General features: G+C 43.8%; 2 pseudogenes; both read left to right on the top strand.

Moving 5' to 3' along the window:
* The first annotated feature begins 13,882 nt into the window (after positions 1–13,882).
* LOC123280554 (60 kDa heat shock protein, mitochondrial pseudogene) lies at positions 13,883–16,175 on the top strand (annotated as a pseudogene).
* A 2,383-nt stretch (positions 16,176–18,558) lies between these two features.
* Positions 18,559–19,018, top strand: LOC123275783 (small ribosomal subunit protein uS15-like; annotated as a pseudogene).
* Positions 19,019–24,245: the final 5,227 nt, after the last annotated feature.

Below are 24,245 nucleotides of genomic sequence, written 5' to 3' on the forward strand. Positions count from 1 at the left end.
TCTTCCAGCCCTTGACTATTGGGGACCACTGATAATGCTGTGTAGTAGCTTCCCTCACTTCATCTGTAGTAAGTTCACAGAAGGTGTCAGTTCACACAAGGGCAGTGTGGAAATTAATGGTAACTAGAGAAGCTCTCCTGATGGAGTGGCCATTTTTGCAGCTGCAGCTGCCACGTTATGTACTTTTGTGGAATCTGATTCCTCACTTTGATGGGCTTTACCATGGATCCTAGCTACTTTCTTGGGGACGTGTACCACTTCTAGCAGTTTAAGCATCTCTGGCCCATGTTTAACGTCCATGGTTCACTCTGGGGACGTCTGTGTCTGGAGGTCATTTCTGGGCAAGCATAGCTTAAAGACCCATTGGAATCAAGGAGAAGGGCAGCAGGGTTTAAGATATGACAGGATTTTAAAGACATCTGAGGGGAATTTAGCATCATATCTTGATAGTGCAGTATTCTCTTTTGGGATAGCCAGAGACGTCCTCAGTCACTGGTAGACCAGAGAATTGATGTAGGGGTCCAAACCTTCATAAGTAGGCCCATAGCCAATTTTTTGGCTTTCTTGATTAACAGGCAGGTGGCAGCTACAGCTCTCAAGTATGGGGGCTATCCTTTCACCACGGTGTCTAGCTTACCCCACTCAAAAAGTTCCGTTTCTGATCCCTGTAGTTTATCAGAGAGGCTGATAGTCATGTATCCAATGTAAAGAATCCAAAGAAGAAAACACACAGCCATACCTTTAGACTCCTTATATCCCTTAGTGGCTAAGAAGTTGAACATACTTAAGTCAATTCTGAGTCTACTAGAGGACAGAATCAGATCCGACAGGATTACCATTCGCCCTGAACACAACTTAGATGACAACTGTAAGTTCAGGTTGTCAGCTGTGCTCCTGATCAACAAACAAGAAGAGCACACGTTCCCATAAACCCCTCCTTGGGTGCGAATGTTCTGATAGAGGGGCTCACACACTCAGGAAAATCTTTCACAAATTAAGAGCAGGATGGAAGAGGTGCATAGAGCAGAACATCTGTGGGAGAGAGGAGGAGCTCCCAGAGCCTCTCTGGGTGTGCCACTCTCCCTGAACAACCGCATGTTCAACGACACAAAAGCTGTCACAAGACCATCCTTTTGGGGATGAATGGAGACTTCATCACCTAGGTACAGTCGATTCAAACATTGGCTATAGGCAATTCTACAAGAACTTCAGCAAATCCCCCCAAACCCCCACACCTCGAACGCACACGAGGGGTGGTGTGGGGGGGGGGGATGGGCCTGAAACTTCCAAGCCCCGGATCGAATCACACTGTTGGTTTCCCCAGCCCCCAGCCCCCACCCTTAGGGCTTCTCCAACACTCACCTCGTTAACACCAGTTCAGGTGGCGTTGAAAGGGGCTCGCTAGGAATAGCACCAGACAAACCACTTCACCTTCATGGCTCTGCACTTATTTCAGGAACTGAGCCGTAAAGTAATTCTCATAACCAAAGATGCCCCATATGGCTCTCATATGGGCAGTCACAGGAGTTTTAGGCTCTCTGTGCCAGAAATGAAGGGAAGACGTTTACTATTACAGCCCCAGGAGCACACAGCATTGAGAGCACTAAGGTCTTGAGCAAATCTATATTCCCCTGTTCTGACAACTTACTGATTATGGGAAAGCTTCCACTTTATGGCTTCTGGCTTCAAGGGGTATATGTTTTACCTGGTGCCAGCCACCTACCTGCTTCCGTTTTACCTTTCCTGGTGTGGCGCTGGCTGCTTACTCCGCCTGTCCTTGGGCCCATAGTTCCGAGTTAGCCCTGCTTGAAACATATAGGGGAATCCCTGAGAAGGTGCTGTATCCTGTAAGAGGGCCATCAGCTCACCTCCCCCACTTTTTGGCCCTTGGATCTCGATTATCTCCTTTTCCCAGCCTGTGGAGCTCCCTAAATTACATAGCATGTCCCCCCCTAGAAGGGGGTGGGGAACAGGGCATCCTGGTACACACAGTGAGGAATCCTACAGCAGTTTTGACCCTGTTTCTCAGGTCCAGGGCTCCAGAAATCGTTTGGTCTCTCCCTTTCCTGAGACCTCCATCAGTTCACACTTTCCTTCAGAAAAGTTTTCCCTTTTGGGCATTCAACACCAAGAACATGGCTCCACCAGGGAGCAAAGATTCAGCCTGCTCTCCTCCTTCCTGCCAAGGTCACCGGGGCCTCCTGGAGCCAACCGGGGGAGGGGGTGTCCCTCAGCCCCATCACGTCTCATCTGTGGTCAAGGGAAACTGCCACGGCTGGGTCTTCTTTGATCCCTTCCCTCCCTGGGGATGGTTCGGACAATCCTGCCACCCATGCTCTTCCTATTGGCAATCCGCACACCGATTAGCACCCAACGTTGTTGGCAGCCTCCTGGCCCCTCGGTGGGGGCCGGGGTTACTCACCCATGGCATATGCCTCCTCTCCCTCAGGTTACCTTGAGGACACTGGCGGGCCACAGCGAGCAGGGCGGCCTGCCTTTTCATCCTCTTGTCTTCCTTTTCAACCTCAGCTTCAAGCCGGTTATGGAGCACCCTCGATGCAGCCACTCACATCTGTGCAGGACTGGTAGCAGGACCGATAGCCAACTTTTGGAGTTTCCCACGGGTGTCGGGAGCACTTCTGAGACCTGAAATATGGATTCAGGATCACTGCACTGCCCCGGGCCTCCAGGTCCCAATTTGTGTATCGCCTGAGGCAGTCCTGCAGCCTCTGGAACAAAGTGTGTGTGTGTGTGGTGGGGAGGCTTTCTTCAGGGCCCTATTGGACCTCTCTTAATTTAGGCCATTTAATGGGTGGCTGGCTTACTCTTTTCATGGCTTTCAAAAGCAGACCCCGAAAATATCCTCCCTTTCCTCGATCCTCAGGAGCATTGGGATTCCACCCTGGCTCAGTCTCTGGCACAGCCTGTCCACCAGGCCTGTGGATGCCTGATCCTGGGTCATCTTCCTTACCCGCTTGTTCTCTGGCTTCGAACGGGACGGATGACTTTTCCTCAGGCATGAGGAGTGTAGTCAACAGGCTTGCAATATCTGCCCAGGTTGGATCACGAGTGCAGAAGATTCCCTTCGTCGGGCTTATGAACTCCTCTGGGTCAGCGCTCAGTCCTTTCGTGTGTGTCTTCCAAGCACATAGGTCAGAGGTGGAAAAGGGGATGTGCACATCAATAAGCGTCCCCTCACCGCCAGGCACCTGTCTCAGGGGCTGTATCCCAGGTGTGTCACTCGTTCCTAATCTGGCTGTACACTCTGGAAGAGGAGGGGGCAGGGTCTCTGCCTGTGGCAGCGTCCAGTCTCCCGTAGGGGGGTGGCGGGGGGAGAACAGCAAGGGCTTTTGCCCTGTGCCGGCCTCGGGCTCAAGCAGGGGTGAGGAAGGGGGATGAGATGGAGGTCCCCCAGGGCTCACCAACTCTTCTAACTGTGAGGCTGAATCTAGTGTATGTGGGTAACATCGGCTTTCCTGTTTCACATTTTTGTCTTTTCCAAGCTGGTCGGCCTCTTCAGAATAATCAATCTTAGATTCAGTGTTTATCCCTTCTTTGAAACATGGTGCCTCGGGGCAGTGAACATAAGGAATTTCTTCCTCTTTCTTGGTTCTTTTGCAACTTAGATCTCATTAGAGTATGGCGTTAACCTTTAGAGTCCCGTTCTTGACATATTTACCTATATTCCACTCCATATTGCAGCCAGGTTCTATCTATAAAAAGGCCATCTCTTCTCTGGCCAATGGGTGAACACTTGAACACCTTGTAGTTCTAGAGCTCACAGCACAATGTGCTTTCTCTGTGATGGAGCTTTCTCCCCCTCTTATTCCATCATCTTTTCTGATGGTCTCCTTCCAACTTTCCAGGCACTGCTTGTAATGATTAGTGGAGACTCAGATGTCACAGATCTGTGCCCAGAGCACATTTGGCACCCTAATAGTCTAAAGTGAGACAGAGGCCGAGTCACTAATTCCTTAAAGGGGAAAGAAAACTGTTGGATGCTGGCTTTCACCCAAGAACGTGTGATAAGGGAGGGTAAGGAAGAGAAAAAGGAGACCCAGAAGTCCAGAAAAGCCAGACTGTGAAAAAAAACAACATGGATGTCTAGCGTCCTTGACAAAAACAAACCAATGACCAAAAAGGACAGACTCAGCAACTCCAGAGGGGGCTAGACCCCATCTCAGGGGACCTCTCCTCAGGTCACAGGCCCAACACAAAGACAGACTCAGCGACTTCAGGGACAGTTTAACTCCATCGAAGGGAAGCCCTTCTCCTATCACAGACCCAATTCAAAGACAGACCCAGTGTCTGCAGGGGGAACTCAAATCCCCACCTCGTCACTCAAGAGGAAATTATTTCTGCGAAAGACTCAAACCCCTGAGTAGTCAACAGGGATTGCCCCCATTCACCAGAGTATCCGGACCATGCCATCCAGACAAGACTCAATCTGTAAAGGGGACTCGAACCCCTGAGTAGTCAACAGGGATTGCTCCCATTTTGCCAGAGTCAAGCATCAGCCCTTCCGGAGTGGAGAAGTCCTGTGGTCCTTCCGACCAGAGGGGACTCTTGCTCCCCTAAGCCTGTCAACCCCCAAATGGGGATTCAAACCCCAAATGCAGGCCCCAACAGGCATGCTTTTGTGAGACAGCTTAAAGAAAGACCTCTTATGCAGTGGGTTTGGCGCCCCCCTCCTCCATTGAGAGAGCCACCCAGCAAAGTGCTCAGTGCGGCTGTTGGGTCTCCTGAGGGGGGCAGCGACATGAAGGTGGTGGCACAGGCACCATGAAGGGGCCAGTGCCCCATTGGGAGCCCACTTGTCACCGAAACCGAAGTGGGTTCCCTCCTGGTGAGTCAAATCAGACTCTACACCAGAAGTAGTTGCCTCACAAACTAAAGTGTATTTGCGGTAAATAGGAGACCATGAGGAATCATTTCCATAGCCATGGCGTCCCCATACAAAGGGAAGCAGGGACATTTATTTGGGCTGGGGAATGAATATTGAAAAGAGAGGTGCATATCCTCTTGCACAGGCTCTGTTGGGAAATATGATTTCACACACACTGCAGCTGATGGTAATAAGACCTAAGCTCCTCCAGGATAGATCTTAGCACTAAAAATAGTGCAAAGGTCACAGGCACAGCTTTCATGGTGAGATCTGTTCCAGTTCATGATGGTTGGTGGTGGCATCTCCTAAACATAACAAAAGGAAGAAGAACAATGTGGGAAAGTTGAAATACCCCAAATTACCATTTAGTTCCTTCCAGTAACTAACCTGTGGCAGTCATTTGCATTCATGATATGAGCGTAAGATGTTTGTGTAGACTGATCAACATTGAAATAAAAGTCACTTGTGAAGACGATGTTAAAGTGCCACAAGCAGAAGATTTTCTAAACCATATAACAGCATTGCCTGAAAGTTACAGACAATCTGTTGCAGTGATAGTGAAAGGTGTTCAAGGTCTCCTTGGGAGAAGTTCCTTCACAGCTACGTGTAGCTCAGTTCAAGGAAAATGTGCTTTCCTAGGGGCCAGCCCGGTGGCACAGCAGTTAAGTGCGCACGTTCTGCTTTGGCAACCCGGAGTTCACCGGTTCAGATCCCCGATGCGGACATGGCACCACTTGGCAAGCCATGCTGTGCCAGTCGTCCCACATATAAAGTAGAGGAAGATGGGCACAGATGTGAGCTCGGGGCCAGTCTTCCTCAGCAAAAAGAGGAGGATTGGCAGCAGATGTTAGCTCAGGGCTAATCTTCTTCAAAAAAATAAGAAAGAAATGTGCTTTCCTGGCATTTGAGAGGGAGCTTGAGTGAAGTCTGTGGACTGCAATGTGTGAGGCACTTACCTAGATGATCTGAAACAAGCAGAAGTCAGGGCTTTTCAGTATAGAGTACTTTTCTTGAATATGTGTTATAGATATTCTTTCCCAGCTGTAGTGAAATTTTTATTTGAGGAAGATTAGCCCTGAGCTAACTACTGCCAGTCCTCCTCTTTTTGCTGAGGAAGCCTGGCCCGGAGCTAACGTCCGTGTCCATCTTCCTCTACTTTATACGTGGGCCGCCTACCACAGCATAGCGTGCCAAGTGGTGCCATGTTTGCACCCGGGATCCGAACTGGTGAACCCTGGGCCGCCGAGAATCGGAACGTGTGAACTTAAAAACGCTGTGCCAGCGCGCCAGCCCCTGTAGTGAAATTTGTAATAGCCCTCCTATTGCAGCTCCTGGCATGGTGAGGTCACCAATAGTCTTTCTTCATCTCATGCACAGGAGAGCCTGTGTGTAGGCTGTTCAGCATTGAATTAATAGTCACTTATGAAGATGATATTAAAGAGCCACAGGCAGGAGCCTTTCTAAACTGCATACCCGCATTGTCTGAAAGTTACAGATAATCTGTCCCAGAGGTAGTGAAGGGTTTTCAGTCTCTTTAGATGAATCCCTTCACAGCTACCGGCAGCTGACTTCAGCAGGAACATGCTTTCACATCAAGGGAGAGAAAGCCTGACTGAAGCCATGAACTGCAATGTGTGTCGTTGTTCTCACTAGCACGATCCTAAACAGCTAAATGCCAGAGCTTTTCTCCACAGTGTACTTTGCTTGATTGTGTGTGAGATATATTCTTTCCCAGCTCTAGTGGAATGTTTATAAACTCTCCTAGGAAAATGTCACTTGAAGCTTCTGGCAAGCTGATCTCAGTCATAATTTTCCTTCCACACATGCGCTTGAGAGCCTGTGTCTAGACTGCTCGGCATTGAATTAAAAGTCACTTATGAAGATGATATTAAAGAGCCACAAGCAGGACGTTTTCTAAACATCCTCTATTGTGGTGCCATAGACATAGCCTAAGTTAAAAGTTTGTGTTGTATTATTTTGGCTTTGTCATCATCTCACTATTGCAAACATCACTGTAGTAGACACTGTGTCTCCCCATCCCTTGTCACGTTGAGCCACCTCTGACGTGGCCTACAGCCACGGTAGACTGTTTCTGGCTTGCTGGCAGCTTCCCACTTTGAAAATTTCACTTCTTTTTCCCGAAGACAGACTGTCTTGACAGCTTGCTCGGACCATACGTAAGACAGTTTGGTATTGCCTGAGACTCATGTGTCAAGGAGCAGTACTCAACCAGTAAGGGACAGGAACCAATGGATAAACACTGAAGCTTTCCTAGTCTTCTTTCGAACAATTCCTAGAAATGTAGAAGTGCTCTGAAGGATATGTCAGAGCATTTCAAGTGATGGGTCTTTAGTTGCTTACAACAGTAATCTATACTTTATTGCACACTTCAGTAACTTTCTCTCTTCTCAGCCGCACACTCCATATTCCCTCATTTTTGCTTCCTGAAATCACCTACCAAATAAACATTGTATACCCAAGTCCTTGCCTCAGGCTCTGCTCTTGGGGCAATTTCCATTCTTACGATCCTAGTCTCTTGTAAGGCATTAGTAAAATGAGGCCACACTTATCTATAGCACAAATGACACTCTACAGAGTCTTGATAATAAGAGACAGTGATAATATTGCAATACTGGATAACTGAAAGCCCTATCAGAAACCATTAATATCTGAGGCACAGACAGCATCAATATCCCTGACCTGAGCATCAGCATCTCTGCTTAGACAACATTCTAGGTGGAGCTTTCCATAAACGCTTGTGTCTGGAGCTGATCTGATGGTGTTGCATCAGTTATCCTGTATCTTTTGTCTCCTACCACCACATCTAAAAAGAACTGCACTAGCATACACAGTATGAAAACTGACAGACAGGTTCTATGGTTCCCTGAGCTGAAATGCACCCAGACCACAGCAAGTGAAAACACCAAATCTTAACCAGGAGATCACCAGGGCTGGCTCTATTTGCAAAAATCCTGACCTATTAAAATTCCCTCTTCTACTGAAATATAACGGATGGCAAATCTAGGGTGACTTTTTATTTCAGTAAGTATATGTCACTGAAACAAAGATTCTGTAGAACAACCCCAGTTTTCTCCTGTTTCTTTAGAATCTTGTTTGATTTTGCACTTGTTCCTGATAAGAGTTATTTTAATATTTTACATATAGGTTTTTAAGTTTGTTATGAAAAGAAATATTTTATAGTTCTACCAAAATAAATTCTCAATAAATTGTAAAAATTACCTGATCCTAATAATTTTATGTTACAATTGTGGATGAGAAATAATATTGCAAATTAATTTTTAAATAGCTTCTGAAATGATTTCAAGAGTATGTTCCATTGGTCTCTAACAGTAGAATTTGAAACTTATTTAAGCCTAGGTTGTATTAGAGACAAACTGCATCTTGACATGAGCTCTTGGTGTCCACCAGCAGCATAGAGACTGACTGTTGACACTAGGAATCCTTCTGTCTTATGATTTGCCACTCTGAGCAAAATGGAAACTTGTTTTTATTGATGTTAAGTCATTTAATAGGTCTTTCTTGGAGACACAGAGTCTTGTATTTTAAAGACACTTGAGAAGTTTCTTATCTTGTCTAAAACATCCATCAATCCTGTCAATTCAAAGGCAAATAACATTCCTCTTGGTATTAAGGGGAAATATACACTCTATAACGGCTATTCATTATTCCGTATATGTCTAAGCCGTGTAATTTATCAGTAGGGATGCTGGACTCTATTGTTTAGGTCATAACAGCTCCACGTCCACCTAGCACTGAGCAGAGATTTGAGTCTAGGGAAAGAGTCTAGAGCAGATAGCAATAGAGCAGAGTCTGACTTGAATTGATAAAACTTTCAAGGTACTTGGTCTTCACATCTAGAATTAGTAATAAGTAAATTATTTGATTTAACCTAATTGTACACAGAGATCTGTTGAGACCCACACCTGAGCTTGCTACATGAAGCATGCAAAATAGTTTCAGAAGTATCTGAAGTCCCTGAAGACCTTCACACTGAAATATGTTTATTTATGACCCTATTCCCTGAATGAGAAGCAGAATTCCCAAATAAAGGTCTCACTCCCCAGGGAAAGAAAGACAAATTGAATGTTCATTAGTCAAGTCTCGACTAGAGTGAAAAAGTGGAGATAGACAAGGGACTCTCTTAGGTGATCATTTTGAATAACCATCACATGCTATGATTCCAGTTTTTGTTTGTGTGTTTTGAATGGTAACCCTACATTTGCTGGGAAATGTTGCTTCTGGCCCAGGGATGCAAGCAAATCCAGCAGTTGAAAAACAAAGGATTCTGGCTCCAATGTTTAATTTTATTGTGAATATTATGAATAAAGTTGAATGCCAGACCTTCATTCTTCTTTTTAATAATGTAAGATTATTTTCTTTATTCTTTTTTCTTTTGTTTCTTTTGCTGGGAAACATTCACCCCAAGCAACATCTGTTGCCGATACTCCTTTTTTCCTCCTCGAAGCCTCAGCACATAGTTGTATATTGTAGTTCTAAGTCCTAGAACTAGAGTTCTACGTGAACTACCAGCACAGAATGGCTACTGACACACGGCTGGTGTTCTTCCATAACCAGGAACTGAACCCAGGCCAGCAAAGTGGAGCATGCTGAACTTGAACTGCTAGGCCATCAGGGCTGGCTTGCAAAACCGCAATTCTTATGTCAACAAAGCCTTCATGGGCCAGCCCGGTGGCGCAGCGGTTAAGTGTGCATGTTCTGCTTCAGCAGCCTGGGGTTTGCCGGTTCGGATCCCAGGTGCGGACATGGCACTGCGTGGCAAGCCATGCTGCGGTAGGCGTCCCACATATAAAGTAGAGGAAGATGGGCACAGATGTGAGCTCAGATTGGCAGTTGTTACCTCAGGGATAATCTTCCTCAGGCAAAAAAAGCAATAAGCCTTCGTGTATTTGCCATAAAAATCAGAGGATGTAAAACATAAATTCAAAATATGAATAGTTGTAATGATACTGAATATCAGTTTTTCATTGAAATTCATAAAGCACCTATCATATACCTCATCCAATTTGTAGCTTGTCATAAAAATGTATTTGGATGGAAAATATATTTTTTCATATAAACCTGTGATCTCTCTTCAAGCAAAAATAAATATTGTAATAAATACCGACAACATTTTTTATTTTACTTTTTGTCTGGAATTTGCTAGTCTATAAGCTTTTTCATGAAAAAGGGTACGTCTAAATGGTTCGTATTAACAACTTGTAAAATAATATCCAGGAAAGAGTCAATGTTCAAAAGATATTTGTTGGCTGACTGATGGAGTGAATGATGAATAAGTGAATGAATGAATACAGTGTACGCTCCAAAATTCTGAAATAAAATATGTGATTTTTGTTCCCAGTGCTGGATTCTACCTTTAATGAGATTTTAACTTTGATAAAGAAACAGAGACAACTTGTGTATCATTCTATAGAATATTTACTACTTTAGGGTAGGACACAAGTGTTCTTTCTTCATTTTGGTGTTCCTAATAGCTAATAAGGATGTTGCACATTCTAGGCTCTAAAATAGTGACGTAACAGACAACCTGTGGACAACACAGAGGAAATTACAAAGATTTCTCCCAACTTTGAGCTATTCATTACAATGCATTTATATCCTTGAGGTTAGCTCCAGAGTCCAAATATCCACCTGAAGTTCATGTTCCTGCCTGTGTAATTTCCTTTGTATATTGTCTGTTGTGTGACCAAAGGCAGTCTGTACCATGCTCAGTTAACAATACTTTCATTCCCACATCAGCTCTGTCAATTTCCTCATCTAGTTAGCATTTCCATAATTTTGTAAAGCTTTTTTTGAAAAAAACTATTGCTTTTATTCTTTCCATTGTTATTGGTGCTTTATATTACAGCTTGATCTCTCATTTGAAGCTTATCATTTATTGTATGAAAGGCATTTCACATTTCCTAAGTTTTGGTTTGCTATTAATAAACTTACCTTGGTCAAGCAGATAAAATTATAAGACAGGATCATCACGTGGATCACAAAATTTCACCTTTCTAAATATTTGTAGGTAACACACCCACACACACCTACATACATATGCATACACACACACACGTAAATGTGCAGAAAATGACATTATAGAGACCGTATTTCCATCACCCACATTAAACAATAGTTTTGCCTGATAAGATTAATAAAGTACTACATAATTACTTATAAGCTAAGTTTGCACTCATACAGTGTCCCCCATTCCCATTCCCTCTACCCTGTCTGGAGGCAACAACTATCAAGTGTTAGAATCTTTTTTCTATTTTTCCAAATCTTCTTATATTTTTATTGAGGTAACAGCACTTTAACAAGAGATCCACACTCTTAAGTTTTTAAGTATACAATACAGTAATGCTAACTATAGGCACAATGTTGTACAGATCTCTAGAACTTAATCATCTTGCATAACTGAAACTTTCTACCTATTGCATAGCAACTCCTATTTCCCCTTCCCCCAGCCCCTGGCCACCACCATTCTACTCTCTGCTTCTATGTGTTTGGCTATTTTATATGCCTCATATAAATGGAATCATGAAGTATTTGTCCTTCTGTGACTAGCTTATTTCACTTAGTATAATGTCCTCGACGTTCATCCATCTTGCCTTTTGAAAAAATAAAATGAATTTAGTGTTACGTTCTTGGATAAATAAATTATACTCCCTATTGCTAGTTATGTGGTTTTTAAATTTATATAAGCAGGGGCTGGCCCCGTGACTGAGTGGTTGAGTTCGTGCACTCCACTGCAGCGGCCTAGGGGTTCACCGGTTCGGATTCTGGGCGCGGGCATGGCACCTCACGACAAGCCATGCTGAGGCGGCATCCCACATGCCACAACTAGAAGGACCCACAACTAAGAATATACAACTGTGCATCAGAGGGCTTTGGGGAGAAAAAGGAGCAATAAAATCTTTAAATTTATATAATTAGATTTGTGATGTTTACATCATTTTGTGATTGGCACATACATATATATTTTGCTCAATCATAAGATTTGGACATTTAATTATCTTGATTGCTATGGATTTGGTTCATGAATTTAAACTAGATGAGCATTATGTTTGCTTCTGTGTCTTCTTTATTAAGAACAATAATGCACTTCACATATTTTTATTCCCCAGTTTGCTCACATACAATAGTGCTTCTAGGGGCCGGCCCAGTGGGACAGCAATTAAGTTCACACGTTCTGCTTTGGCGGCCCTGGGTTCATCAGTTCGGAACCCGGGTTCAGACGTGGCACCACTTGGCAAGCGATGCTGTGGTAGACGTCCCACATATAAGGTAGAGGAAGATGGGTACAGATGTTAGCTCAGGGCCAGTCTTACTCAGCAAAAAGAGGAGGATTGGCAACAGATGTTAGCTCAGAGCTAATCTTCCTTAAAGAAAACAAAAAACAAACAACATAAGTGGGATGTTGAGGCTCCCTACAATTATTGTGTTGCTGCCAATTTCTCCCCTTAGTTCTTTTAAAACTTGCTTTAAATTCTATTACTGTGTATTTGTCCAAAGAACATGAAATCAACAATTCAAAGAGATTTGTTGCACACCTATGTTCACTGTAGCATTATTCACCATTGCCGAGATATGGAAGCAACTCAAGTGCCCATAATGGGTGAACGGATAAAGAAGATGTGGTATATATATATATATATATATATATATATATATATATATATATAGTGGAATGCTACTTACCACAAAAAAAGACAATATCGTGCCATTTGTGACAACATGATGGACCTTGAGGGTATTATACTAAGCAAAATACATCAGTCAGAGAAAGACAAAAACTCACATGTGAAAGATAAACACTTAGATAAGGGGAACAGATTAATGGTTACCAGAGGGATAGGGGTGGGGTGGGCAAAAGGGGTAAAGGGGTACACATGTATCATGATGGATGAAAACTACACTATTGGTGGTGAACACGATGCTGTTTATACAGAAACTGATATTTAGTAGTGTACACCAGAAACTTACACCATGTTATGAGCCAATATGACCTGAACAAAGTAAACGAAAAAAGAAGCTAGGACATCCACCAATCCCTAATGCCCAGATCTTTAACGTACTCCAGCCTCCTCCATCTCCCCAAGGCACAGATAGCCAGTGAGATTCCATTCCATACTGTGTGCACCAGCCTGAGTACACCACTGGTTTGTACTACTCTCCACATCTCTTTTTTCTTTCTCTTCTCTTCTCGTTTTTCCTCTCCTCTCCTCCCCTCTGCTCTCCCTTCCTCTCTCCTCTCCCTTCCCCTTTTCTTTTCTCCATCTCCCCTCTCTCATTCTCTTTCTTCTTTATTTCATTCATCAAATATTTATTGACACTTACTATATGTGGGGCACTCTATCAAGCAATGGGAACATAATGTTAGAATATATGGTTGGATACAGAAGTGAATATTAATAAAATGATCACAAATTGTGATGAATTGTATAAAGAACAGAGAGACATAATAGGTTCCAGGGGCCTGGTCTGATCTGCAGTGTTTCAGAACACATCCCTGGTTTTAAACTTAGATCTGAGAAATGAGTTGAATTTACTAAAATTCCTTTTTTTCTCTTTTGTTTCATTTCTGAGAGGGTCCCCATCTGCCAGCTGCTGACACATATGACCAATGTAGTGTTTTTATACCTTCTCTCTTGCTATGTGAAAATTTTCCTGCTAATCTATAAAGATTCTCTGAAACTACGTTTTAGACACATATTTGACACTTAAGTGTAAAGATGCTATCAGTGCAAAATTGACCTTGCTTCTCCCCCATTGACTGGTGTCCCCCTAAACATATGTCTCCCCTGCCCTTCTTTTCCCTCTGGTTTTCTCAAATTTCCCAACCCCTTAGTTTCCATCACTAGGTTTGGTCCTGGCCTCATCTAGAAACCAGGCTAGATTCAATCTCTGTAACTTCCTCATCCCTGTTTCTTCTTTCTGCTAATTTTTCACGAGATGAAACACATCAAAAATCTTATTAAAGAAAATTTACCCCTCACTCGCCGCCGACGGCCTGCCTCTCCTTCTGCACTCCCCGACACCGCCGCGCAGAAATGCTTCGATTACCTGCAGTCCTTCGCCGGATTAGACCAGTGTCCAGCGCACTGGCTCCTCATCTCACTCGGGCTTACGCCAAAGATGTAAAATTTGGTGCAGATGCCCGAGCCTTAATGCTCCAAGGTGTAGACCTTTTAGCCGATGCTGTAGCCGTTACTATGGGGCCAAAGGGAAGAACAGTGATTATTGAACAGAGTTGGGGAAGTCCCAAAGTAACCAAAGATGGTGTGACTGTTGCAAAGTCCATTGACTTAAAAGATAAATATAAAAATATTGGCGCTAAACTTGTTCAAGATGTCGCCAATAACACAAATGAAGAGGCTGGGGATGGTACTACGACTGCTACTGTCTTGGCACGCTCTATTGCCAAGGAAGGCTTCGAGAAGATTAGCAAAGGTGCTAATCCAGTGGAAATCAGGAGAGGTGTGATGTTGGCTGTTGATGCTGTAATTGCTGAACTTAAGAAGCAGTCTAAACCTGTGACAACCCCTGAAGAAATTGCTCAGGTGGCTACAATTTCTGCAAATGGAGACAAAGAAATTGGCAACATCATTTCTGATGCCATGAAAAAGGTTGGAAGAAAGGGTGTCATCACAGTAAAGGATGGAAAAACACTGAATGATGAGTTAGAAATTATTGAAGGCATGAAGTTTGATCGAGGTTATATTTCTCCATACTTTATTAATACATCAAAAGGTCAGAAATGTGAATTCCAAGATGCCTATGTTCTATTGAGCGAAAAGAAAATTTCTAGTGTCCAGTCCATTGTACCTGCTCTTGAAATTGCCAATGCTCACCGTAAGCCCTTGGTCATAATTGCTGAAGATGTTGATGGAGAAGCTCTAAGTACACTCGTTTTGAATAGGCTAAAAGTTGGTCTTCAGGTTGTAGCAGTCAAAGCTCCAGGTTTTGGTGACAATAGAAAGAACCAGCTGAAAGACATGGCTATCGCTACTGGTGGTGCGGTGTTTGGAGAAGAAAGATTGACTCTAAATATTGAAGATGTTCAGCCTCATGACTTAGGAAAAGTTGGAGAGGTCATTGTGACCAAAGATGATGCCATGCTCTTGAAAGGAAAAGGTGACAAGGCTCAAATTGAAAAACGTATTCAAGAAATCATCGAGCAGTTAGATGTCACAACTAGTGAATATGAAAAGGAAAAACTGAATGAACGTCTGGCAAAACTCTCAGATGGAGTAGCTGTGCTGAAGGTTGGTGGGACAAGTGATGTTGAAGTGAATGAAAAGAAAGACAGAGTTACAGACGCCCTCAATGCTACACGAGCTGCTGTTGAAGAAGGCATTGTTCTGGGAGGGGGTTGTGCCTTGCTTCGGTGCATTCCAGCCTTGGACTCAATAAAGCCAGCTAATGAAGATCAAAAAATTGGTATAGAAATTATTAAAAGGACACTCAAAATCCCTGCAATGACCATTGCTAAGAATGCAGGTGTTGAAGGATCATTGATAGTTGAGAAGATTATGCAGAGTTCCTCAGAAATTGGTTATGATGCTATGCTTGGAGATTTTGTGAATATGGTGGAAAAAGGAATCATTGATCCAACTAAGGTTGTAAGAACTGCCTTATTGGACGCTGCTGGAGTGGCTTCTCTGTTAACCACAGCAGAAGTTGTTGTCACAGAGATTCCTAAGGAAGAGAAGGAGCCTGGAATGGGCGGGATGGGCGGAATGGGCGGTGGGATGGGAGGTGGCATGTTCTAACCCCTGGAATAGTGCTTTAGCATTGTTAATGAACTGTGAGAGGAAGCCGAGGGCAGTGCTCCTCACCTATAACTTCAGAGAAGTCAGTTGAAGGAAATGACTGAAGAAAAGGCTGGCTGATGTTAAAGAAAATCACTATAACCATCAGTTACTGGTTTCAGTTGACAACATATAATGGTTTACTGCTGTCATTGTCCATGCCTACAGATAATTTATTTTGTATTTTTGAATAAAAAGACATTTGTACATTCCTGATAATTGAGTGCAAGAGCCATGTACCAATGTACTGCTTTCAACTTAAAAATCACTGAGGCATTTTTACTACTATTCTGTTAAAATCAGGATTTTAGTGCTTGCCGTCACCAGATGAGAAGTTAAGAAGCAGCCTTTCTGTGGAGAGTATAATTGTGTATAAAGTAGAGAAATACCCAATTATGTGACAACCTTTGTGTAATAAAAATTTGTTGAAAGTTAAAAAAAAAAAAAAAAGAAAATTTACAATGTCACTGATTTACTTTCCAGATTCTAAGGCAGAAAAGTACATTTTAATCATATTTTTAATTGCAAAGTATGATTGAAATCAGTTTTACTTGATAAAGCTAAATGTTGGCAAGTGGGTGGAGAAAATAGAAATTCGAATTCAATGTTACTGATGCTGTAAAATTTGGAGGGTTTATTGGCAATGTCTACCACAATTTTAAATGTACACGTTCCTTGACCCAGCAGATCCTCTTCCAGGACATACTTCTAAAAGGTTTGTAAAGATGTATGTCAAGAACCTTCACCGCTTCAGTTATAATAAAAATTTAAAACAACAAAAAGGTCCACCACTGGGGATTGGAGAAATCGATAGTTCAATCATACACAAAGAATCTTGCTGCCAATAAAAACGATGAGATAAATCAGTATGGACTGACATGGAAAGGTGTTCACAATATATTGTTAAGTGGAAAAAGTCTAGCTACAGAGATATATAGGAGTATGAACCTATTTCTGAAAAAAGATTACAAACAGCAACTCTGAAAGAATAAGTGAATACTAGTCATCTCTGGGTGGAAGGATATCTGGGTACCTTCCTTTCCCAATGCATCACCTCTGTAAAGTTTCGACTTCCACAATGAGCATGTATTATTTTGTTAAATAAGTAATCATGGCTGTATAACATTATTATATATTAAGTTACAGTGGAGTTTTCCCCTCCTATTCCCTTCCCTTTATTTGAGAAATTTATGTCTTTCATTTCCTCAAGGAATGTAACAGAATTTTTTTAAAAAGCGTTTCCAAGCTTTCTGGCTTTTGTGTTCCAAAATCATAAGCCCTCAGGGGGAGAGAATTTATTATGTGCATAAACAACCTGTTTTATTCAGCAGCAAGAGGAAGGCAGAGTCTCCTTTGGACTAGGGAAAGATGCCACCTGACTGAAGTGATGAGGGAGAGAAAGCCTGAGAGGCCATCAGAGGGAGAACGAGAGCTTTTGATTTCCTAGAACAGAAATAACCTACATACTGTTCTCAGTAGCTGGTTGGTGGGGCAGGGAAGAGGGCTAGGAATAGGTAAGATTCCAGAAAATCATTGTATCTAGGCCAGGAGTTACAACTCAGAGGCCTACATGGGCTACATAGGTCACATAAAGGAGGGAAGCACAATGGTTGTAAAGGACTATGAAGGAGTGGTGGGCCATGCCATCCTGGAACAGCTGCTACTCAGGGTCTGCCTACTATTGTGCAACAGGAGTAGGGGCCCAGCATTGCCAGACTTCTTGATTTTTGCTTCTTCTTCTCCCCAGAACCCCCCAGTATAGAGTTGTATATTCTAGTTGTAGGTCCTTCTTGGTTGTGCTATGTGGGATATAGCCTCAGCATGACCTCATGACTGGTGCCATGCCCTTGGTCAGGATCTGAACCAGCAAAGCCCTAGGGCACTGAAGGAGAGCATGTGAACTTAACCTCTCAGCCACAGGGCCAGCCCCCTTTTCAATTTTTTACATCAAAGTTTAAGTTAAAAACTCAATTTTTAATTGGCTCAAATGTGCAGGTCAAACTAAGAGTACCTGTCTGAGTACATTTGGGCTACTATAACACAATATCACAGACTGGGTGGCTTATAAACAAAGAAAAATTTCTCACAGTTCTAGAGGCTAGAAAGTGTAAGGTCAGGCACCAGAAGATTCAGTATTTGGTGAAGTCCCATTTCCTGGTTCGTGGTCATCTTCTCACTGTGTCCTCACATGGTTGAAGGGGTAAGGGAGCCATCTAAGACCTCATTTTTAAGGGCGCTATCATTCACAGGCATTCCACTCTCATGACTTAAGCACCTCCCAAAGGCTCTACCTCCAAATACCATCATTTGGAAGTTAGGATTTCAACATATGAATTTGAGGGAGGGGCATAAACATTCAGTCCACTGCAGTACCTATGTGTTAATCCCAACTTACAGGCCACACACGTGTGAACTGATGAAGGAGGAAGTGGCAGCCTCATGAAAAAAATCCTGTGCTCCAAACATTGGCCAAGCAGGAGGGGCTGTGAGCATCTCTCTCCACAGGTGGCAGTGTAGACCAGGGCCACATGCTCCTTCCCACCTCCAATGCTCTGCTTGAGACCCAGAATAGATCTTGTATTAAATAAGAGAGATGAGGAGACAAGCAACCCAAAAGGACTTGATGTGATGCCTTTTATCTGCTAGTCTATGTGATTGGAGACATAGAGTCCGAAATGAAATTGAGTAAGAAAAGAAACAATCCTTAATAATATAGACTAGTTTTTGTAACCCTTGTGGGAAAAACAGAAGTGCTCTGCCCAATCCCCTGGGGAGCCAGCTTTTTCTTAAGAACTGCAGCCCTGGGGCATTTTTTTTTGCTGCCTGACCACTGCCATCATGGGTCACATGTATGTTCCTGGGAAGGACTTGTCCCAGTAGGCTCTGCCCCTCTGCCACAGCATCCCCACCTGGCTGAAGATGATGTCTGATGACACAAAAGAGCAGATCTACAAACTGGCCAATAAGGGCCTGACTCCCTCACAAATTGATGTGGTCCTGAGAAACTCACATGGCACTGCACAAGTATGTTTTGTGAGAGGCAATAAAATCTTGAGAATTCTTAAGTACAAAGGACTCAAAGTCTTAATTCTTACTTAAGAAAGCTGTTGCAGTTTGAAAGCATCTTGAGAAGAACAGAAAGGATAAGGATGCTAAATTCCATCTGATTCTGATTGAGAGCCACATTTACCAGCTGGCTAGATATAAGACTAGACGAGTGCTCTCCCTCAACTGGAAATGTGAGTCATCCACAGCCTCTCCCTGGTTGCATAAATTTATCTATGTACTCAAGCAATAAACCATCGTTTAACTAGAAAAATAGAGAATCACAGCCCTGGGCTGGCTTTGCCTGACTGCTCCTGCTGTCTCTTCCTTCCCACCAGCTCCATAGATGGTGCTTTCTTTTCCTGTCCAGCCCATGCCAGGAAGCATCAGTGCTCCATCTTCCACCACTGTCATCAGGACACAAGAGAAAGGTAGGTCCATGTAAGTGGGGTTGTTAGTGAGAGTCAGAGGGGAGCACTTTTATTTCTGGGATTGTGAGAAAAATGAGCTTCTGGAATCCCCAGCTGGAACCCAGAACAAAGAGAAACAATGTAATAGTGAGGGTTTGGTTTCCACGGTGCATTGAATAGTATAAATTCGCCATATTAAGTCATGCCGTGAGGGCTGCCCTGGAAAACTAAGCCAACTCTTGATTTAAAAAATGAGATATTGGAGGGGCCGGCCCCATGTCCAAGTGGTTAAGTTCACATGCTCAGCTTCAGCATCCCAGGGATTTGTCAGATTGGATCCTGGGCATGGATCTAGCACCACTCATGAAGCCATGCTGAGGTGGCATCCCACATAACACAACGAGAAGGACCTACAACTAGAATATACAACTATGTACTTGAGGGCTTTGAGGAGAAGAAGAAAAAAAAGAAGATTGGCAACACATGTCAGCTCAGGTGCCAATCTTTAAAAAAATTTAAACAATTAAAAAAAAAAGAAATATTGGGGAGAGGCATTTTGAACTACATTACCCTACAGTCAAACCTCAGGTTCTCGTTACCAATGTCCTCTCTTCCATCTCTACTTTCTCGCCTTTATTTTGCCCACTGATTCTTACAGCCTCGGTTCATACCTCTACGTGAATGAGTCAAAACCTAGACTTCAAGTGCAACTTCTCTGAGCACCAGACACACACTCTCTACAGCCTGGGGAATTTCTCAGCCTGGGCTGTCCAGAAGGTTTCCCAGACAATGGGAATTTTTAATAAGGAGCTCCCTGGAGAAGGGGGTGGGGGTGGTGAGGAAAAGGAGGAGAAAAGAATCCAGGTACCTGAGGGGTACTGTAGACATTAAACCAATTTACTCTTTTTGCTGTTTAACTTGAGGGGCGATTCAGGGGGCTCAAGGAATTGTGAGCTTGCTTTGAAGAAAAAAACGATATCTTTGGGGAGGTTGTGATCATCAAATGGCCAGCTCTGAGCAGCCCTGGAAGCCCGGAAGTCAGATTCCCCAGGGGTCTATTGGGGGTGACCCAATTGTTTCCCTGAAGCTCCTCCTGCCAAGTCCCTCAGTTCCATAAAATCTCCCTGTTTCTGTTCTTATGGAGGTGGATTTGAGGGAAACCAGGCTCCCCCCGATTCTTTTTGACAATTTGAGTAATATTTCTCCATTTCTAACCACCAATGTATCAGTGTTGGCTTCCTGTGCATCGGGCACAGAAACTTGAGATTAAGAGGTTCGGTATCAATTTTGGCAAGCCAGTCAGGAGTCTTGCGCCCATGGCTGGATGGCCCTTGTGAGGGTTTCAGTGGTTGGCGGTCCCCAGGGGCTGGGGGGAAGTCTTTGCCTGGGGGCTTCCCTTGCTGTTCCTCCCTTCCCGCCAGTATCTGCCACCCTAGGCACGATGCTCCCTTGGAGTGGAGAAACATGTTGGACTTCAGTCTTTGTGTGTGAGTGTGCTTTTGTCTTGTATACGAGTCTCTGGTCAGTTGAGTTGCCATGACACGTGCAGTGGTGAATTTCCTGTCTCTCTATTTGCATTTTGTGTGAGTGATTCATTGGAAAGGAGGGCCTCTCATTTGGGAGAGATCCAGGGGATCTCTGTCGGACTTCACCATCTGTTTTTGTCCTGCACGAATTGGTTTTGCCTGTCAGGTGAGTGACCATGAGAAGCGCAGTCATGAATTCCCCATCTTTCCATTTGCAGTCTGTGTGAGAAGTGCGCCCCTCATTTGGGAGAGATCCAGGGGAGTGTTGGACCTCACCTTCTGTTTTGTCCTGCGGGAGTCTGTTTGCCATTTGCTCCCAGTCATCAGTCTCTGTATCTCTATTTGCATTTTGAATGCGTGAAAGAAGGGGCCCTCATTTGGAAGAGATCCAGGGCATTGTTAGACTTCACCTTTTGTTTTTGACCTGCAGGAGTAGGATTTGTCTTTGTGTGGGTGCGTTTGTCTTGTGTGTGTGTAAGTGTATTTGTTGGGTTCACTAAAATGAACATGTCCTCAGAGATATTGGTAGTGGTGGTGGTCACAGGGGTAGGCAGCACACATTGGAAGGCAGTGAGGAGGATGGAGTGGGGCATCCCCATGCTCCCTGCTCCTTCATCACAGCAGCAGTGGCCCCAACAGCAGTAGTGATGGTCGTGGTGGGAGGGGTGTCCTGATGGCAGATGGGCTCCTTTTTGCTCAACCCAGCCTGGCTTGGCCCAGGAGTCATGAGCAGTGGCAGCGGCAGCAGTGGCAGGAGAGGCTGGGTGCCCAGTCACTTTCCTGTGGGGTGGCTGGAGACAGAAAAAATAAGTCCCTGGGTCAAATTTTCACGGGCCTAACGGGAAGGCTGTGCTGGGGACTGACCCTGAGTGGAATAACAATAACCCTGATGATCAAGAAAAGCTAGAATATTTGGGGAATCTGCTTTTGAAAGCCACACATATAGTAAGCCAGCCGTCTATTAACTGGTCTAAATTAGGAGAGGTCCAACAAGGCCCTGAGGACAACCCCTCTGCCTTTTTTTCCCAGAGGCTGTGGGACTGCCTCGAGCTATATACCCTGAGGCCTAGGGAAGTACAGTTAATACCTATTGTGGGGGTCCAGGACAGGCCACCCCAAAATATCCCACAAGGGCTTGTTGATTATTTTGATTTAAAGTTACTTGTGGAGCAAAAAGGGCTTTCTGAGCCTACTGTCTCTATTCCCCTGAAAGCAGGAAGTGAATCTCCCATGTGAAAGGTGTTCTCCCTGCATCCTTATCACCAGAGCTAGGGGATTGAGGGCTGAGAAGCCTGCATAAACAAACCTTGCTAATTTACTATCTCATCCTAAATTCCCCACTATTTACATGCCCCACACCTAAGTTTCTTTGCTCTGTCAATTTTTCACAATTTTATGTTTCTTGGTGTAAAAGATATATATACTGCCTGTTTTGTTCACTCTCTGAGCAACGTTTCTTTATGGTCTCCAAAAGGTATGTATTAAAGTGGATTTTTCTCCTGTTAACCTGGTCTTGTGTCAGTTTAACTATTAGTCCAGCCATAGGAACCTAAGAAGGGAAGAAAGGGGATTTTCCTTGCCCTGACACTATGTCATATCTTAAAGTGCTCCAGATATCCATGGGGAAACGCCAAAAGTTGGCTATAGTTCCTGATGACATAAAAGAGGTATCAGGAAAAGGAGAGACCAAAAGATTTCTGGAGCCCTTGACCTGTGAAATAGGATCTAAACACAGAAGCATTCTTTTCTGGATGTACCAGACTGCCCTGTTCCCCCTGTAGGGAAGGACATGCTCTCTAAGTTAGGGGTCCTAATAAGCTGGAACAAGATAGAGATCCAAGCCCCTAAAAGTTGGGGGATTGAGCTCATGGTCTTGTTGCAAGATACACCAGCACCTGAGAGAGAAGAGGTTCCCCTATCATTGGCCCTGGTGAAACAATACCCCTTGAAGCCAGAAGCCATAAGAGGACTCTTTCCTTTAATCAATACACTTTTAGAACAGGGATTGATCAGGAGATTCCCATGGAACACACCCATTTCACCCATTAAAAGGCTGGAAACAAGGGAATATAGATTTGTTGAAGACATTATGGCTGTCAATGCTATACAGTGCCAGATTCAAAAGACGCTTTTGGCTCCTCATCCCCCACCACCCCCAAGTGATGTTTGGTCACCCTTCCCTGCCTTCAGCAGGGAATTCTGATAGTTTGGTGTGATATTGTGATTTATAATAAACAAAATACCTTCATTTCATTTCCGGCACAGAGCTCCTAAACCCCTTGTAATTTCTGATATAAGAGCCATGGGGCATCTTTTGTTATAACAATTACTTTTGTCCTCAGTTCCTGAAATAACTGCAGATTAATAATGGTAACATGGGTGTCTTTTGTTATCCACAAGAAGTCCCTTTCAACCACCCCTGAATTTATGTAAATAAGGTGACTTTTGGAAAGCCCCTAAAGGTGGGAGCTGTTAGCCAGTGGAACCAATTGTGTGATTAGAGGGTTGGAACTTTCAGCCCCATCTCCCTCCTTATACCTCTGAGGTGGGGAGAGGGATTGAGCTCAATATGGAGTTCCAGGAGCTTCTGAGTTGCAAACATGGGGAGACTCAGGGAGAGTGGCACACCCAGAGAGAGCTTGGGAACTCCACATCCCTCTCTCACATATCGTGCTCTATGCATCTCTTTGGTCTGGCTGTTAAGTAAAATGTTTTCCTGAGTTCTGTGAGCTGCTCTATAAAAATAGTTTAATCGAATCCAAAGGAGGGTGTTCATGGGCACCTCTGGTCTGTGGCAGGTTGGTCAGAAGGATAGGTGACAACCTGGACTTGCAATTGGCACCTAAAATGGAAGGCAAGGGGTAATCTTGTAGGATCTGATGCTATCTCTAGGTAGATAGTGTCACAAATAGTGACAAATACTGTTAAATACTTAGATTTTGAACTGTCAGAAGCCCAGAGAATCCTGCTCCCAGACAGGAGAGAAGCAATCACTTGAGTTGGAACTCCTACTACCCATAGATAATTGTGGGGATTTGTTTTAGGAATGTCAGGCTTCTGTCGAATTTGGATAGTCAGCTTTAGATTAATGTTAAAATCTCTATTTGAGGACTTAATGGGAGGAGATCTCGAGCCTTTGATGTGGACATGAGAGTGCCAGAATGTGTTTGTCAGGGAAGTGGGAGAATTCCCCCTGACTTTTACTTAGGGTTCTTATGGCTGGTAAGATAACTAAAAAGGAAGGTCAGCAGGAGAAAATCAAACAAAGTTTAATAGCATGTATACATGGGAGAAACTCAGGAGAAACTGAGTAACTCAGCCAACTGAATTAAACAGGCTGAGGCTTCCTGTTTAAATATCTTCAGCTACAGAAAAGGACGAAATTTGGGGTAGTGATTTGGGGCTTCAAAGGGGAGGAAGACAACTCACATGGAAATGGAAAAGTAAATGGTAAATAGGACTTGATAACAGTGGGCTTAGCAAGGATCTTTCCAGTCTGCCGAAACCCAGAGTTAACTATGGTGATGGCCTGTCCTAGGGACAG

This window comes from Equus asinus, chromosome 2 (genome assembly GCF_041296235.1).
Source record: "Equus asinus isolate D_3611 breed Donkey chromosome 2, EquAss-T2T_v2, whole genome shotgun sequence".
NCBI lineage: Eukaryota > Metazoa > Chordata > Mammalia > Perissodactyla > Equidae > Equus > Equus asinus.